General features: G+C 43.3%; 1 pseudogene; it reads right to left on the bottom strand.

Annotated features, from left to right (window-relative positions):
• Positions 1–1,180: 1,180 nt before the first annotated feature.
• LOC129817102 (SNW domain-containing protein 1-like) lies at positions 1,181–14,443 on the bottom strand (annotated as a pseudogene).
• Positions 14,444–17,473: the final 3,030 nt, after the last annotated feature.

Genomic DNA, 17,473 nt, shown 5'->3' with positions numbered 1-17,473 from the left:
CCCAGTGGGATGCTTCAAAAGCTAAATTGAATTTGTAGACTATAGCATCATCATAAAGGCTGAGATGTTCCTGATATTGTTGTGTAAAGGGCTTGGCCAGTCCCATTATAATACTACAGGTAGATATCATTTTAAACCATCGTTTGTGCCAGGAGTCTTTCCCTGACAATACAGCCTGACTAGGAGACACTGGGCCGTAGTTGTAGCACAATACAAAGGCTCAGAGGTCAAGGTCACTTTGTCAGGATATCTCTTAGTCCTGTCACCTATGATGTCAACACATCAACATTACAGATTAGATCAGTCAAGGGTGCACATTTGTGTCTGAACAACCCACAATAAATACATTTGACCAGCAATAACAGTTAAGCACTGCAGACTTTGCCACCATGAACCAGTAGACGCAGCCTTACATCAGACCAGTAATAACTTTGTTTATTGATTCCTCTGGCTGTGGCCTGATTCTCTCACTCCACGGCTTGTCTCACACCTCCACAGCGAGTCCATTGTCTCCACCGTGGTCTGAAAAGCATCTCCCGCTGAGAGGCTATCAGATGACAATCACCGATTCCGCTCCTCTCCACATGCTAAAGGTCAACACAATAAAACGCACCACTTTACAATGAAGCTAGTCACGCTTTAATGTTTCTCAGAGGGCTGTGGAGACAAGAGGACACGCAGGCACACACCATGTCATCCCTGTGAAGCCTGTAAACAAACAGTGCGTGTGTGTCTTGGTGTAGTGTGCGTATGAGCGCATCACGTTCAGTCCGACCTCTCACTGGGGGAGGAAATTAATTCTGATGGCAACATAAGAGCTGTGACTGGAGACAGGCAGCGAAGCCTTGAAGAGACACACTGGTGAAGTGGAGTGTGAAAACTGTCTATCGGAGAATCGGCACGGGGGCCTAAATAAAGTCAGAGAACCGTCTACCATCTAAGCTGCTATACTTGGCATCCTGTGATGATGCTGTAGTTATTGATTTGCCCTGGTATCAGTCTAGTCTTTTCTGTCTGAGTAGGAACTCTAGGGGCCAGATTGTAGTGTTTGGGAGGAGAAAATGTAGTTCAACTGCGAATAGAATTACAGTACACCTGGGAGGTAGAAAAATAGCAAGGTAAACAGTTATGTGAAAGAGTAAGACATTGATATAAAGTTGAAATGAAGACATGTCGCTGCTTTGATTTTGGCGTTTTATAATATTCTGCACTTGACAACCCTACAGTATTTGTCTCTACAACAGTATTTAAGATTGCGCTATTGGACTGATAATGACCTTCCTCTGACAGAGTATACAAAAGCCTGTGCTAAATGTAGAAATCCATAACTTAATTTCAATTGAACTAAATACATCTATAGAATAAACCCTCTGATAAGCTACCCCCCAATTCAAGCATGAGGGCCGGATGACACAGCGTAATACTGAGAAATCCCCAGTCTGCTGGACTGTATCATGTCGTGTTGATTATTTCTTTGAGGCCTGGATGTAGCTCCATAAATCATTAAGAATTATAATTATGGAACCAGTTTTGATCTAATCAACTCAAATCTCCCATACAGTTTGGACTGTGGCCCAAATGGCACCCTATTCAGTGCACGACTTTACACTGGACTAGAGCCTTATACTGGGACAAAAGTAGTGCACTATGTAGGGCAGTGTTTCCCAAACTCAGTCCTGTGGACCCCAAGGGGTTTGTTGTAACAACCCGGTGGTGCAGGACCGACTTTGGGAAACCCTGATGTAGGTAATAGGGGATATTTGGGATGTGCCTCATATTTCCGTTGGTAACGCTTGGGAATTGATGGGTCCTCCACCACTTCGGGTCTTTCATCTTATGTAAATGTGAGGCATTATTCAAGATGTGATAAAAATAAGAATCAGGGGAAACTGTGGCACTCTAAATAAAACGATTACAACAAGAATAGACCTAACAGAGGGTCTGCATTCATTGACCGAGGATTATGCATCTGGGTCATGTTCATTACGGCATGCAATAGAAAATGTTTAGAAACAGAACAGATACTTATTGGATGAGTCAGGTAGTCCCTCCCGGTTGCAGTCGGTTCTCTTCTGGTTGGTGTTGAAGAACCTCGACGATTGCATTCTGTATGACACCATAGCACTGTAAAATCTGATCACAAAGGTTTATAACACTTTCTACTAGCACAGACTTCTCTGGGTTCAGCCATACAACACACACAAACAGAATGTCTATAGTTCCAGTCAGGGTTCTGACCCAACTCTCCCCCCCTCATCCTCCCAAAAACCCAGGGTTACATTCAGTAGGTACAGAAAGGAGAAAACAGCTTCAAAACTAAAATAAAAAAGGCCCATTCTTATTGGACACATTCAGGCGACGCCTACGTTCAGGTGAGAAAAACACATACAGTGACTTCTCAACGTTTTGAAACATTGCATACTGAACGCTATCCCCCCTTCCCATCAGACCGAGGGTCTCGGTCTTGTTCCAATCACTCCTTCCTGTGTTTCTTGTCATGGTCATAGTCCTTGGAGCCTCTGCTGGTGGAGGGGCTCTTGGAGCCCCCGTGCTGCTTAGCCTCCTCCAAAAACGTGTCCAGACCGAAGGGGTCCTCCTCAAACTGGACGGGGCCGTCACGACGAGGACCATGGTCCGTACCAGAGAACTCACGGTCAGGAACAAACCTGGGAGAGGGGAAGGAGAGCGTTAGGATATGTTTTACTGTTTCTGAAACAGTAGACAAAATGCTGCTGCAAAAAAAAATCTTTGTGTTTTGGATCCTTGTAGTTATGACCCATAGAAAGTATAATGCAGGGAATATTTTCTTGAATGGTTTATTTATACAGGTATATGTAAATATACAGCTAACTAGATAAATAAATTAGCTTCTACCCCCCAAGCCATAGGACTGCTGAACAGTTCATCAAATGGCTACCTGGACTATTTGCGTCAACCCCCTAATTTTATTTGTATTTATTATCATTTTTTGCACCGACTCTTGCACAGGCTGGATGTACACTCACTGGACCCCAACCACACACACACAACTCTTTCGATTATTTATCCATAGTCACTCTACCCCTACCTATATGTCCATCACAGGAGGTTGGTGGCACCTTAATTGGGGAGGATGGGCTCGTGGTAATAGGTGGAGTGGTATCAAATCCATCAAACACATGCCATTCCGTGTACTCCATTCCAGACAATATTATGAGCCTGCCTCCCCTCAGCAGCCTCAACTGATGTATATTACCTCAATTAACCCGTACCCCTGCACATTGACCCGGTACTCCTTGTATATGTCCTTATTATTGTCATTTTATATCATCCTTTAGTTTGTTAAGGACCTTTTAAAAACTGCATTGTTGGTTAAGGGCTTGTAAGTAAGCATTTCACTGTAAGGTTTACCTACACCTGTTGTATTCGGCACATGTGACAAATAAAATGTGATTTGATAAAGGACACACTTTAGTAATATGGGAGTGTGCAGGTGAAAGCAGGTGCAATTATCATCCCATCAATGTCATAGAGATGGAAAGAGGCCTCATCTCATCATTGTATCCGTACCACTATGGCGAAAGTGACAGCATGGGCAGCGCCATTGAGTCCCTCAATTTTAAAGTAGTACATTTTCTTATTTTGTGAAAAAAGTATAAAGCTTATGTTGGTGATCCACAGCCTGCAGTGCCTGACTCCTGAACCAAATATCGCGTCATTCATTTATTGTAGCCACTAGATGGCGATGTTAAAGCCATTTACAAACCATTGGACCCAATTGGAAGAAGACAATGCTCTGATCATTGGCTGTTGGTTCCCAACCCATAGGAATCCCCACCGATGACTACTTAAAAAATGGTGGAAGCCCTCAATGGAAATGTCCATGCTAAAATGGGTTAGATCCAAGTTGAGTCCTCTGTCCATCTCTATGGGTCATGAAGAAAAAGTCCTAGTTGCCCATTATTTTGGATACCATGTTTAGAGGAGGAGATCTCGGTGACTTTGAAAGAGAGGTCTCAAAAAGGAGCATAGGGGGTTTAACTCTTTATTTTAGGCACTAAACTCAGTTTTTCAACTGGTACCCGGCTACCTTCAGAATAGTCTTGTGAGGCTTGTTGGCGTCCTAGAGTAAAACCAATGCCATCGTGTTCGTGAGAGTCTCATCTCTCCATAGGGGGTTCATACTAGTTTGTTGGCCAAACTGTTGGGACGCTACAGAGAATTTAGTGAGAAGACCGATTTCCGGGGTTGTCTCATGGTTTGACAAACACTGCTCTAGCTCTGCCGCCTTTCACGCAGACGCGGAAGGGCGACATCGGCAGATGCAGAGGTTTGAGACGCAGCCCATGCAAAAATGTGATATCTAGATAGATATTCTAGCTTAATATAATTAGATTTCCACGGGGACATTGACACGGGGACATTCCACGGGGGGTTAACACACCATATTGGTGTTTCCTTTATTTTGGCAATTACCTGTATGCATTGATGTGTACTGTTTAGAATGCTGTCCATTGAACTTTCTCGGTGTATCATTTTCCCCATTAGAAATGGGATCGAAACAGGTAGAATGTATCAGTGACGGCAATCTGTCAGATAATAAATACTGTTCTGTAGTGTTTAGAAGGCTATAGCTAGTATCGCGTTCCAGCACCAGCCCCTGTTAGTGACCGGGTTATCTGTAGAAAACCCAATAAAGAATCCGAACGAACTGAGAGTGGATTTCAGTAGACATAATGGACCTTAGAGGAGGGATACTACGGATGAAGCAAGCTTCTCTGCTCTGGTATACGCGCTATACTGTAGACGCCTGCATGATCCGCTGTGGTGCAATATCACTACAGCCCTTACACATCACTACAGCCCTTACACAACAGACTGCAGCCTCCTTGCATTGCATACGTAGGGTATCAAAATTAGGCTTAAACATTGCATTTCTCAGCAGTCGACTGCATCTCTCCATATATCTCTCCCCAGAGAGGCAGCAGCGCCAGGGCAACAGACGGCCTATGATACCTGTTGCTCTGCACGCGAGTGACCAGGTCATCAACATACAGTAATATACTGCATATGGATATAGTATAAGCCAGGTCTCTCCAACACTGTTCCTGGAGAACAACCTCTCCTATAGGTTCACTCCAACCCTGATCTAGCACACTTGATTCTAATAACGAACCGGTTGATAGGCAGAAGCAGGTTAGTTAGAACCTACAGGTGGGTAGCTCTCCAGGAACAGGGTTGGAGAGCCCTGGTATAAGCTGTAGTCAGCAGGGTAGTTTAACAGACGGAGGTGGTACCTGCTGTACAGGCCGTCTCCATACATGTCCTTGTCAGAGCTCTTGGTGGGCCGGTAGATGTTCTGGGCCATGTCTCTGCCACTCCTGAACGGTTGGTCGTACACATTGTACGTCTCATCCTCCCCGCCTGCAAAACTGCTGTCCATACCTTTGAGGGGGGGGGGGGGGGGGGGGGGGGCAGTGGTTAAACAAAGAACGTCAGCCAGTGTAACATGTGAGATCTTAAGTCACTCTAGTAGAAACACCACTACAGGAGAACCTCTGACAGCACAGCAGGTGTGTGTGTGTGTGTGTGTGTGTGTGTGTGTGTGTGTGTGTGTGTGTGTGTGTGTGTGTGTGTGTCACCTTGGTCTGGTTAATAGTCTCTGGTCGTACTGAGCCTCACTGGAGGCTCTAGGGTTGGGCTGACCCAGAGCAATGAGCTCACTGACGTCCCTGTCCTGGTCTCTCTGTAGCTTCGACCTGACGATGGGAATAAATCAAACCAGACGGTTAGTTAAGGAAGAAGGCGAGAGAGAGAGAGACAACATATGGATACGGGAGAGCTTGGTTTTTAGTAGAGCACCGCACCTCTGTAGCTTTGTGTGTGAAATGAGTTGCTGCACCAAACCGCTCACATGGCACATCACTGTCTGCTAACATTATCACAATCCCAACATATCTGTAGATAATCACATCCAGCAGAAGCGACTGCAAGGTTAAGTAGACGCTCTGGGCTAACCGGCTCTTCATAATGAGGCCATTTACAACCAGCAGTCAGGCCTGTCGTTGTAATCAGTGGCCGTCTCCCTATCCTTTCTTCCTACTGCTCTGCCCCCTTCCCCCTGCCATCCTCTGACAGCTCCACTGCAGAGACAGACAACTGGAGCAGAGTAGCCTAATCTCTATGTCTGTCTCTCACCAATTTCCTCTCTCATTTTCTTTGCCTGTCTCCCTCTCGGCCTGTCTCCCTCCCAGTCTCATTCTATCTCTCTTGCTCTCTGAAGCACTGCAGCTGTAGCAGACAGGACGGTCAGGAGGTCTGGGCTGGGTGCTGCTGTGGCCAGCTGCGTTCCTTCAGCGTTCCTGATGAACCATGAATGATTCAGCAGGGTGTGTGTCTGTGGATGTATGTACCTCTTATCGGGGGCGGCTCGGGAGATGTTCCTGTTGTGCTGTCTCTCTTTCCTCCTGTCATGGCGGATCTCGTCACGCTCTCTGGCCTCACCGTCCTCGCCACCTGCCACAGGAGAGAGAGCGGGAGGGAGAGGTGGTGTAGAAGAAAGAGGATAGAGGGAGGATAATAAGGGTGAGAGGATGGAGAGAGGGGAGAGAGAGTTACAGAGTGACGACAGAAAGAGGGGAGGTATGGAGGGCGAGAGCGTGCGAGAGAGAAGGAGCAAGGGTGTTACCAGGCGGCTCACTCACACATAATCAGGACTGACAGCTGAGTAGTCTGCTCTCTGCATGCACAGAGCTACTTGGAAAAGATTCTGAGAAAGGTCTAGGGGTTTGTGTTCCTCAATGCCGCATTTGGTTAAACACCGTCAGTATATTTCATTTCAAATATATTGATTGATTTGTCACAGACCATCCACACGACTTTACCTCACTTTACACGGGCAGTCCTTGTACAGGAAAACATGACATCACAAACAGGTGACCTGATCCTAGATCTGTGGTTAGGGTCAAGCAGGAAGAGGTTGTAGACTGACCTTTGTCCCCTCTGTGACCTTTGATCGCTGCCCTGCGTTCTCGCGCCATCTGAGCCAGCTCTCGGAGCTTTTCCTCCTTCTCTTTCTGGGCCATCTTCTTCTCCACAGTCTCTCTGGCCTGGATGCAGTAGACACAGAGTTAGTTTACATTCATTTAAATCAACATCACATTATAAACTTTATGCTACAATAGTTCTCATTGATGTGAACGGTCTGCAGTCCTCTACCGTCAGCTGCCAGATGCTTGTCCAGAGGGGTGGTGTAACTCTAGAAGACAAACCCAGAACATAGGACTCAACTTTGGGAACACTTTCTATGAAACAAGAACTCACACATAAATAGCCGGTGTTTGGAGGATATACTGGCAAAGGTCTTGTTAGTCTTTATCTCGGACCGGCGAACCGTGCCAATATATCCTCCAAACACCGGCTTCGAGGGCATTGTCACTTTTAAACAACAGGTTACCAACATATTCAAATAATGACAGACATATTTAAATTGTTCATACCATTTCATCCTTCCTCAAGATATAGTCCCGACACAAATCTAGGGTTGCTACCAATGCCGGCTGGTTGTTCGTTCTATCGATTCGGTTGCTAGAGATGCGACCCAGTCGTCCAGTCTTTTTGTTCTGTGTCTATGGATATGACCCAGTCGTTCGTTCTAGATGTTCCATTGCCATACTGGCTTGGCAACGTTCTTATCCCTTGCTTGCTAGCTAACCAACTAGAGCTAACTTAGTCACGTCAAAAAGTGCAGCCAGAATAACAGCAAAGTCGCCGCATTTGCATAAGCTGTTTTCTAGTGACATTTATTTGGATACATCCATAACAATGAGCTAATGAGGCGCTATTTTGCCTGGTATGGAAAATGTGACAGGACACTTGTTCAGAGGAACTAGCCAACAACACAGCTAACACAATCACTTCAAACTGAAGCTGGAAAGACACTTCGTTTCACTTTTTTTGCAATTTTTTTTATACATTTATTTTTATATATCCATAAAATGATGCCAGCTGATTCATAATTTCGATTGGCTGAGAAACGCTGCCTGTCTGCCTCATCCCCCGAAACTGTTAAGTTAATGAAGTGCCTGGTGGGCTGATGAGACAGTGGATTGATCAGTCAGATGGAACAGAGTAAATAGGCATTTTAACTTCATAGGACTCAGCCAGTGGTAACTTGTGGAATAGACAAAGGCTGGAATGCGCTTTTAACCAATCAGCATTCAGGATTAGACCAACCAGCTGTATACTGCCTTATAATAAAAATATAGTGCATTACACAACTTTGCTTTAGGCAGTCATAAAAACCACTAGTCATAGAACACAGGAGTGTACTTACAATGTCAGCAATCCTGACCTCAAACAAACACAACCTCCCATTGAGTCAGTGTCTCCAGAGGGAGAGAGCAGAGTTGGTATACCTTTGCATTCTTCCAGTTTGAGATGCAGGGAGGAATCTTCCTTGACTGTCATCTGGTAGGACAGAGAGAGAAAACGCATCACATCTTTCACTCAACATTTACACAGCTAGAGAAGAAAGAACATTTCATTTTGACACAAGGAAAAGGTGTTGAGTTGAGCTGATCCTTTTACACATTATTAAAGTAATACAAACACTATTGGCAACTTAAAATCTTGAGATCAGTTAAGTCTGTCTGAACCCCAAAAGGTACCTTTCTGCTTGGTGAGTGCATGACAGGTGCAGGAGGGGAGGGAGGTCCACCAGGAATCTTCTTATTGATCCTGGAATAGCAGCCTTGACACATCACATCCTAGATGACAAAATAAGCGAGTGTGCTTCTAGCTTTATTTAGGGGATGTGCATGACTCAAGTTATCCTAGCACATAGGCAGGTTGGCTGTTTAGCAACAAAACCGACGAGTGCACAACTATAGGACAAAACAGACGAGGTTGGCTTAGACGGTTGACAACACGTAAGCTATGTTTTGTCTTCAATGTTTATTCACAAAAACAAATACATTTGCACAATGACCACGTGTCGTCTCTCAAATACATTGTTACAGTTGCTTGTTAGCTAGCCAGCGAATTGTCAGTCAAAACAAGACATGGTATCAAGTACAAGATAAAACTAGCTGAAATGAGCCACCTATGAGCTCCACATGGCAGCTTCTTGTCATTGTTGCTAGCTATCTGGCCACTCAGAATAACATAACACACTGCCTTCTGCCCCATTGAAGCGTGCGCATCGTTTCCGTGACGTTGTCAGCTAACCGGTCTATAGCAAGATAGTGAAAGTGACAAGCACATACATTTTAAAGTTATGAGTTTAGTCAGCGACACTGGTGGGAATGTACTTATTTGACGCGTGGGGGCTCCATGGGGTATTTCTGCATCTCCACCATACGGATGGCCCTTTGTTTGGCCCCCGAGTTGAAGGCCACGCCCTGCTGGGACAGAGTGTAACCTGGGGATATGCATGCATACATTACAGCACAGTGTGTGGAGGATGTATTTTCTAAGTATGCCCTAGTGCTCCTGATGCTTTCTATACCGCCCATGATGACAGGATTTATATAGCCTAGTCTTATTATCTAGGGCATTCACTCACTGCTGTACAATGTAGAGAAAAACGGGGCAATTCAAGAGGGTGCTACGAAACTGATGTCAAAACATTGTCATTTTAAAATGACATCGAATTCATCTTTAGATTGTTCTATACAATATTATAACCTTAACGTATTTGACAGTGTTGATGAAATAAGAACGTTCATTTGCTGCGACCGTTGCTAGTTTAGACTGCGCCGCTCCTGGTTGCGTCTCTTCCATGTATGGTGTTGTGAGGTGGTACCATTTGGAGGCGTTTCCGCTGGTTGGACCAATCAAAATCTACTTGATACCTTGATCATTGTCACCTCCTTGGCTTTCATTGCCTACAACCACGATCAATCTACATTTCTATGGCGATTTAAAGAGAACGACTGAGAAATACACAATGAAAACCGGAACAGATTGTCTTCGCAGGGGGTGGATACTAAAATTCAGTCTTTTGTCTTTGTACACACACACACACACACACACACACACACACACACACACACACACACACACACACACACACACACACACACACACACACACACACACACACACACACACACACACACACACACACACACACACACACTACGGGTCACAAGTTTTAGAACGCCACCATTTTTCCAGTTGTTATTGAAATTCACAGTTTAATGTCTTAATGTACTCTGCAATTAAAGCATAGAACAAATAAACAACTGGAGACAAAAAAGAATAAACCATGGAATGATTTTGTTTAACATAACCTTTTGCAGACATAACAGCCAAACACTCTTGTGGCATTCGTTCTACAATGGAAATCAAATATTGTTGGGAAAGTTCTTCCCAACACTGTTGCAGAAGTTCCCACAAATGTGTTGCACTTGTAGGTTGCTTTGCGTTCACCCTTCTGCCCAGTTCATCTCAAACCAGCTCTATGGGGTTTAAGGCTGGCCATTCCATGATTTGAAGTCTACCGTCTTGTTATTTCTTCTAAAGTAGTTCTGACATAGCCTGGAGGTATGTTTTGGGTCATTATCTTGCTGTACGATGAAACCCTGCAAAAACCCAGCAAACCCAGCAAAAGATATTGATATTAATCACAGATATAATTCAAACGGTTTTAGAAACTAGAGAGTGTTTTCTATCCAATAGTAATAATAATATGCATATTGTACGAACAAGAATTGAGTACGAGGCCGTTTAAATTGGGCACGATTTTCCCCCAAAGTGAAAACAGCGCCCTCTGTCCTCAACAGGTTAATGCCGATGATTTTGGAATGCGACATTCGACGAGCCCATGTCCACATACTTTTGGTAATGTAGTGTAATTATATATTTAGTATTGTATTCAGCGGATTTAATTTAGAAAAAGCCCATATTTTAACTCACCAACCGGCAGTCACTAGTTAGCTTTTCAGTTGACGTCAGTGCCGTTCTGCTGCGGAGCAGCGCCAGAGTTCTATTGAGCATTGACCACTTTTTGATCATGCCCGTGATGACATTCCATTCACTCTTAACCTGCTAAATTCTCAGAGTAAATCGTTGGTAACTTTTGGAACCATATATGGTAGAGACATGGGGTTTGGACTATTGTTTTTCTAACAAAATGTTCTATTGAATGGACATATTTGTATAAAGCTTGAATGAATTAAGCATTTTATGGGTGAACAGCCTATATTATCTTCCATTTTGAAAAGGGAGAAAGTCATAAACAACAGTTGGCATCATCCATCACATTCAAAAACCGTACCTGATGTACTGTGCCGGGGCCCGTTTGTCAGCTGCCCTCACAGGCATAGCTGCAGCTATCTTCTGAGAGACCTGCTTCATCAGAGCATCGCGGGTCTTCTCCGTCAGCTCTTTGACAGCCTCCTCGTCAGGCTTCTGCAACTCTGGGGCATAGTCGCTCAGCACTTCCTTAGGAAGCAGGTCTGAGTACTTACTGAAAATCACCTGCACAGGGAGAACAGAGGAGACAGCTGAATATATAGAAACTGAACTGCACACAGGTCCTCCGTGACAGTAGTTATTCAAATGATGGCTCTCTGTTTAATACAGGATCGTGGCAAGAAACAGCTTTGTTTACTTGGTATCTAGATGACAATAACAAAAACATAACTATGGTGGGTCACAGCACAGGAAAGAGTCTGGAGACCACTGCTCTATAAAATAAACATGTGGGTACAGCGATTCATAGGCAATTTCATCCCCAGCATCATGGTCCCGTGTGGCTCAGATGGTAATGCATGACGCTTGCAATGCCAGGGTTGTGGGTTCGATTCCCACGGGGGACCAGTATGAAAAAGGTATGAAAATATATGCACGCAGTACTGTAATGTAAATAATGTAAAATAAATCCACATGAAAAGGACCCATGGATTTACATTAGACTCATATGAGAATGTCTCGTACGTACAACTACATTGTAGATTTAGGCAGACCAGCTGGATATCTATTAATATTCTTACCTTGTCCTTGCCCTGTCCGGCGATGGCGTCGTATTTGATCTTGCCCTCACCGTCCACCTGTACAGCCAGGGCGTTGGAGCATTTCTTCTTCCTTCCCATCTCCAGAGGGAACTGGGCCACGTGGATCTCAGGGAACGCAACGCCATCTCAAAAGTCCGACAACACAAGGAAGGTTGTTATCACTGAGAGACTAGTAGTAAGAAGCAATGTGCAGATGTACCCGTTTCCACTGTTCTACAACACAGGGGAGTCCAACACACAAACTGAGAGGAAAAAGCTATATCCCATGATATCGCTTCTCTGAACATTCAGGGCGTCATTTCTAACACAACACCAACAGTAACACATCTTCATTGAATCCATTAAACTGGGTAGGGAGTAAAGCTTAGTACTTCCTGAGAGCGGGGCACCCAGCTCTTCCTGTAGCCGTAGGGAGGGGGTTCTCTGCGGGAGGAGACGAGGGCGGTGGAGTGGAACCTCTGTGCCCGGCCCCTCTCCTCGGACTCCAGCTGGTCCTGGGACAACTGAATCGGCGCCGGTAGGGAGCTGCAGGCAAAAAAATAAATTGTAATTCTTCTTGCACCATTAGCTAGGATTTCCACTTCCAACATCTCAACTGTAAACAAGGCCATCTAACCTTAGGATAACGTAGATAACCTTACTTACGCAGTTACAGTAGCGTACGTGGGCGGTGCATGTGCTAGCTGCAAATGCTTGTTTTGAAACACAACATAAGCTTTTGTGTTCGCAGTAGTAACGTACAGGTACTAATAAACCTGACCTCGATACAATACCTAGCTAAACACCAAAACAGAAACTGGTGAAGGAGACCAGCTAAGGTTAGCTTGCTAGCTAAGTGAGTAACTAACTAACGTTAGGGCTAGGCCAGGACTCGTCTCAGGAGTTAGCCATAGCTAGCTATAAGCTAACGAACAAAACATTGATTTCAAAGCAATAATATGGCAGTAAAACCTTAGTAACGTTACATAATCTTAACTTCTTATGGCTGCAGGGGCAGTATTGAGTAGCTTGGATGAAAAGGTGCCCAGAGGTGCCCAGAGTAAACTGCCTGCTCCTCTGTCCCAATTGCTAATATATGCATATTATTATTAGTATTGGATAGAAAACACTCTGAAGTTTTTAAAACTGTTTGAATGATGTCTGTGAGTATAACAGAACTCATATGGCAGGCAAAAACCTGAGAAAAAAATCCAACCAGGAAGTGGGAAATCTGAGGTTTGTAGGTTTTCAACTCATCGCCTATCGAATACACAGTGGGATATGGGTCAGTTTGCACTTCTTACGGCTTCCACTAGATGTCAACAGTCTGACCATGCGTGTTCACATGAGACGGAGCTCTGTTCCATCGCACTTCTGAAGACAATGGAATTCTCCGTCTGGAACATTATTGAAGATTTATGTTAAAAACATTCTAAAGATTGATTCAATATATCGTTTGACATGTTTCTACTGACTGTTATGGAACTTTTTGACATTTCGTCTGCTTTTAGTGAACGCGCTTCGTGACTTTGGATTTGTTTACCAAACACGCTAACAAAGTAGCTCTTTGGAAATAAATGATGGACATTACCGAATAAAACGAACATTTCTTGTGGAAGTGGGAGTCCTGGGAGTGCATCTTGACGAAGATCAGCAAAGCTAAGTGAAGATTTATAATGCTATATATGACCTTTGTTGACGCCACAATTTGGCGGGTAACTGTATGGCTTCCTTTTGTGGCTGAACGCTGTTCTCAGATGATTGAATATTGTGCTTTTGCCGTAAAGCTTTTTTGAAATCTGACACCGCTTTCATTAAGAACAAGTTTATCTTTAATTCTATGTAAAACATGTATCTTTCAACAAAGTTTATGATGAGTATTTCTGTTATTTGATGTGGCTCTCTGCAATTTCTCAGGATATTTTGGAGACATTTCTGAACATGGCGGCAATGTAAATTGAGGTTTTTGGACATAAATATGAACTTTATCGTAAAAAACACATATGTATTGTGTAACATCAAGTCATATGAGTGTCATCTGATGAAGATCATCAAAGGTTAGTGATTCATTTTATCTCTATTTCTGCTCTTTGTGACTCCCGTCTTTGGCTGGAAAAATGGCTGTGTTTTTCTGTGATTTTGCGGTAAACTAACATAATCGTTTGTGGTGCTTTCGCTGTAAAGCCTTTTTGAAAACGGACACTGTGGGGGGATTAACAAGAAGTGTATCTTTAAAATGGTGTGAAATACTTGTATGCTTGATGAATTTTAATTATGAGATTTCTGTTGTTTGAATTTGGCGCCCTGCACTTTCACTGGCTGTTGTCATATCGATCCCGTTAACGGGATTGCAGCCATAAGAAGGTTTAACATGACATTTTATCACTTAAACGTCTGATTGGAATTGTTTTACATTCTGTCAAATAAATCTGACCTTTCCACAACACTCACCTCATAAGCGACATTCTTGTTTATTCCACAATGTCTATGGTCTTGCGATGTTGGCTTCGACATTTTTCTGAAAAGGGCGAGGAAGAGGGTCGAAGTGAGAGGTTTCACTCTCAAATCACATTGTATTTGTCACCTGCTTCGTAAACAGCAGGTGTAGACTAACAGTGAAACGCTTACTCAAGGGTCCTTTTCCAACAATGCAGAGTTTAAGATAAAGATAAAATAAGAATACAAATAGTGACACAAGGAATACATATACAGTGAATAAAGAATAACGATAAAGAGTCGTGCCCTCTTCACAACTGTGTGGGTATGGACCATGTTAATTCCTTAGTTATGTGGACACACATGAACTTGAAGCTCTTGACCCACTTCAGTACAGCCCCATCGATGTGGATGGGGGCGTGCTTGCCCATTAGTTTTCTGTAGTCCACGATCAGCTCCTTTGTCTTGTTGACATTGAGGAAGAGGTTGTTGTTCTTGAACCATACTGCCAGGTCTGTGGCCACTTCCCTCTAGACTGCTTCATCATCGTCGGTGATCAGTCCTACCACCGTTGTGTCGTCAGCAAACTTGATGATGGTGTTGGAGTCGTGCGCGGCCACACAGTCGTGGGTGAACAGAGAGTAAAGAAGGGGACTAAGCACACACCCCTGAGTGGGGTCTTACACACATCGGCTACAGAGAGCAAGATCACACAGTCGTCCGCAACATCTGGTACTCTCATGCATGGTTCAGTGTTGCTTGCCTTGAAGTGAGCATTTAGCTTGCCTGTTAGGCTCACGCCACTGGGCAGCTCGTGGCTGGGTTTCTTTGTAATCCATGACAGTTTGCAAGCCATGCCACATCCATCCTGTCAGAGCCGGCGTAGTAGGGTTCAATCTTAGTCCTGTATTTACGCTTTGCCTGTTTGATGGCTCGCCGGAGGTCATAGCCATCAAACAGCATCGCCAAAATCTATCCAAAATATGTGCTTATTTTGGACCTAAGCTTGCCACCTGCCTTCCCACCTTTGGGACAATGACTCCCGTTGTTAGGGCGGAGACTTGAGCATCTCGTCATTATATATATACACTTGGATAAAGCAATTACCTCGACGTCACCGGTGCCAATGACTCTGTACCGGTACCCCATGTATATAAAATGTTTATTTTACTGCTGCTATTTAATTATTTGTTACTTTTATTTTCTATTTTCTACTTATCTATTTTTTACTCAACACTTTTTTCCCCTTAACTTCTTAAAGCATTGTTGGTTAAGGGCTTGTAAGCAAGCATTTCACAAGTTGATTTGATGATGGCTGCAGTGTCGCTTCCTCATGCGTTTTATGCGTGTGCTTACAATGACTTGGCTACTCGGTAACTTGTCAAGCGGGAGCGAAGGGCACAGTGTTGTTGCCATCCATGCCTTCCCCATTGAGTAGTAGACTGTATGTTTGTATCAAGGTTACATCTACAGTATGGTTATCAATATGGGGTTATTTTTTTGGTGTAGGCTGCTATCCTACTTGAAATAAAATCATGGGAGGGCAAAATGCTACTCCACTGCTAATGGCCCAGCAAAGACAATTCAGGTGAGGAGCCCCTGCACCAAAGGAGCAAAGCAACTCGCACCAAACATTTAAGACTAGCTAGCACATTAATCTGTGATCACCAAGGATGTCCAAGGTGAAATAGCCATTTTGCTTATGAAATCTATCGATAGGCTATTAGATGTAAAATACATAGGGTGAAGTCAGAAAAAGTGGAACCTCCTTTTTTTAGGCCTAGCTTTCTACATTGTTGTAACTGCCTCAAAATGACCCGAATTAGGCTATTGAGAAGATGGCAGAAAGAGCATCGATGACCCAAAAGATAAATGCTGCCTTGTCTCATTCATCTCCCTGTCACTCATCCTCTATCCTCTGACAGTGTTATTTCTCCAAACCCTGTCAGCTCACATCCATCACAGCATTTCCACATCAGATCAAACTTCATTAGGTGTCCATTCGCCAATAGGAAGACACAATAAAGACCAAAATAGCAATAGCCTAAGTGCCTCTTCAATACTGTTTACCTTTTAGTAGGCCTTTTCTAATACTTCCACTGAATGGAAATCCCTCCTTCAGACTTTCTCCTATAAGATATGTATTATATTAATACATAACAGTGGGTCACATCCCATGTGGAAGATTAATAGAATAATGTATTAACAAGGTTCTTAAGTGTTCTATCTGGAACTTGTAAGTGATACATACATATGGCAGCAAATACACTTACACGATTTATTGAAGATTCTTGTAATATCCAACTTATATGTTGCATGTATTGTATAAAAAATATACAAGAGACATGTAAACTAATCCTTCTAAAGTTTCAAATACCATATCTATGTAGGAAAATGACCTCAATCATGTATTCAAATGTGTTTTACCACATACATGTACTGTATATGTTAACACATACAGTGCCTTCGGAAATTATTCAGACCCCTTGACTTTTTCCAAATTTTGTTATGTTCCAGCCTTATTCTAAAATGGATCAAATATAACTATTTCCTCAGAAAAATAAATACAATACCACATAATAACAAAGGAAAAATTGTTTTTTGGAAATGTTTGCAAATTTATTAAAAACAAAAAATAGAAACATCTTATTTACATAAGTATTCATACCCTTTGCTATGAGACTCTAAATTCAGCTCAGGTGCAACCTGTTTCCATTGATCATCCTTGAGATGTTTCTTCAACTTGTTTGGAGTCCACCTGTGGTAAATTCAATTGATTGGACATGATTTGGAAAGGCTCAAATAATTTTTGGAAAGGCTTAATCCATATTTGAATAAGGCTGTAACGTAACAACATTTGGAAAAAGTCAAGAGGTCTGAATACTTTTCGAATGCACTGTACATGCTTCACTGTTTTTCCTCTTCCTAGACCTGTTGGGGTAGGAGAAAAATGCAACATTGGACAAATAAAACAGGAGTTAAGTGAGTGAAAAATGTAAATGGTTGCAAATGCCAGAGCCCACGTGTGTCTGTGAGCAGGAGTTCTGACATACTGTAGA

Source organism: Salvelinus fontinalis, chromosome 20 (genome assembly GCF_029448725.1).
Source record: "Salvelinus fontinalis isolate EN_2023a chromosome 20, ASM2944872v1, whole genome shotgun sequence".
In the NCBI taxonomy this organism is placed as follows: Eukaryota; Metazoa; Chordata; class Actinopteri; order Salmoniformes; family Salmonidae; genus Salvelinus; species Salvelinus fontinalis.
This window is presented reverse-complemented; position numbering and strand designations above follow the sequence as displayed.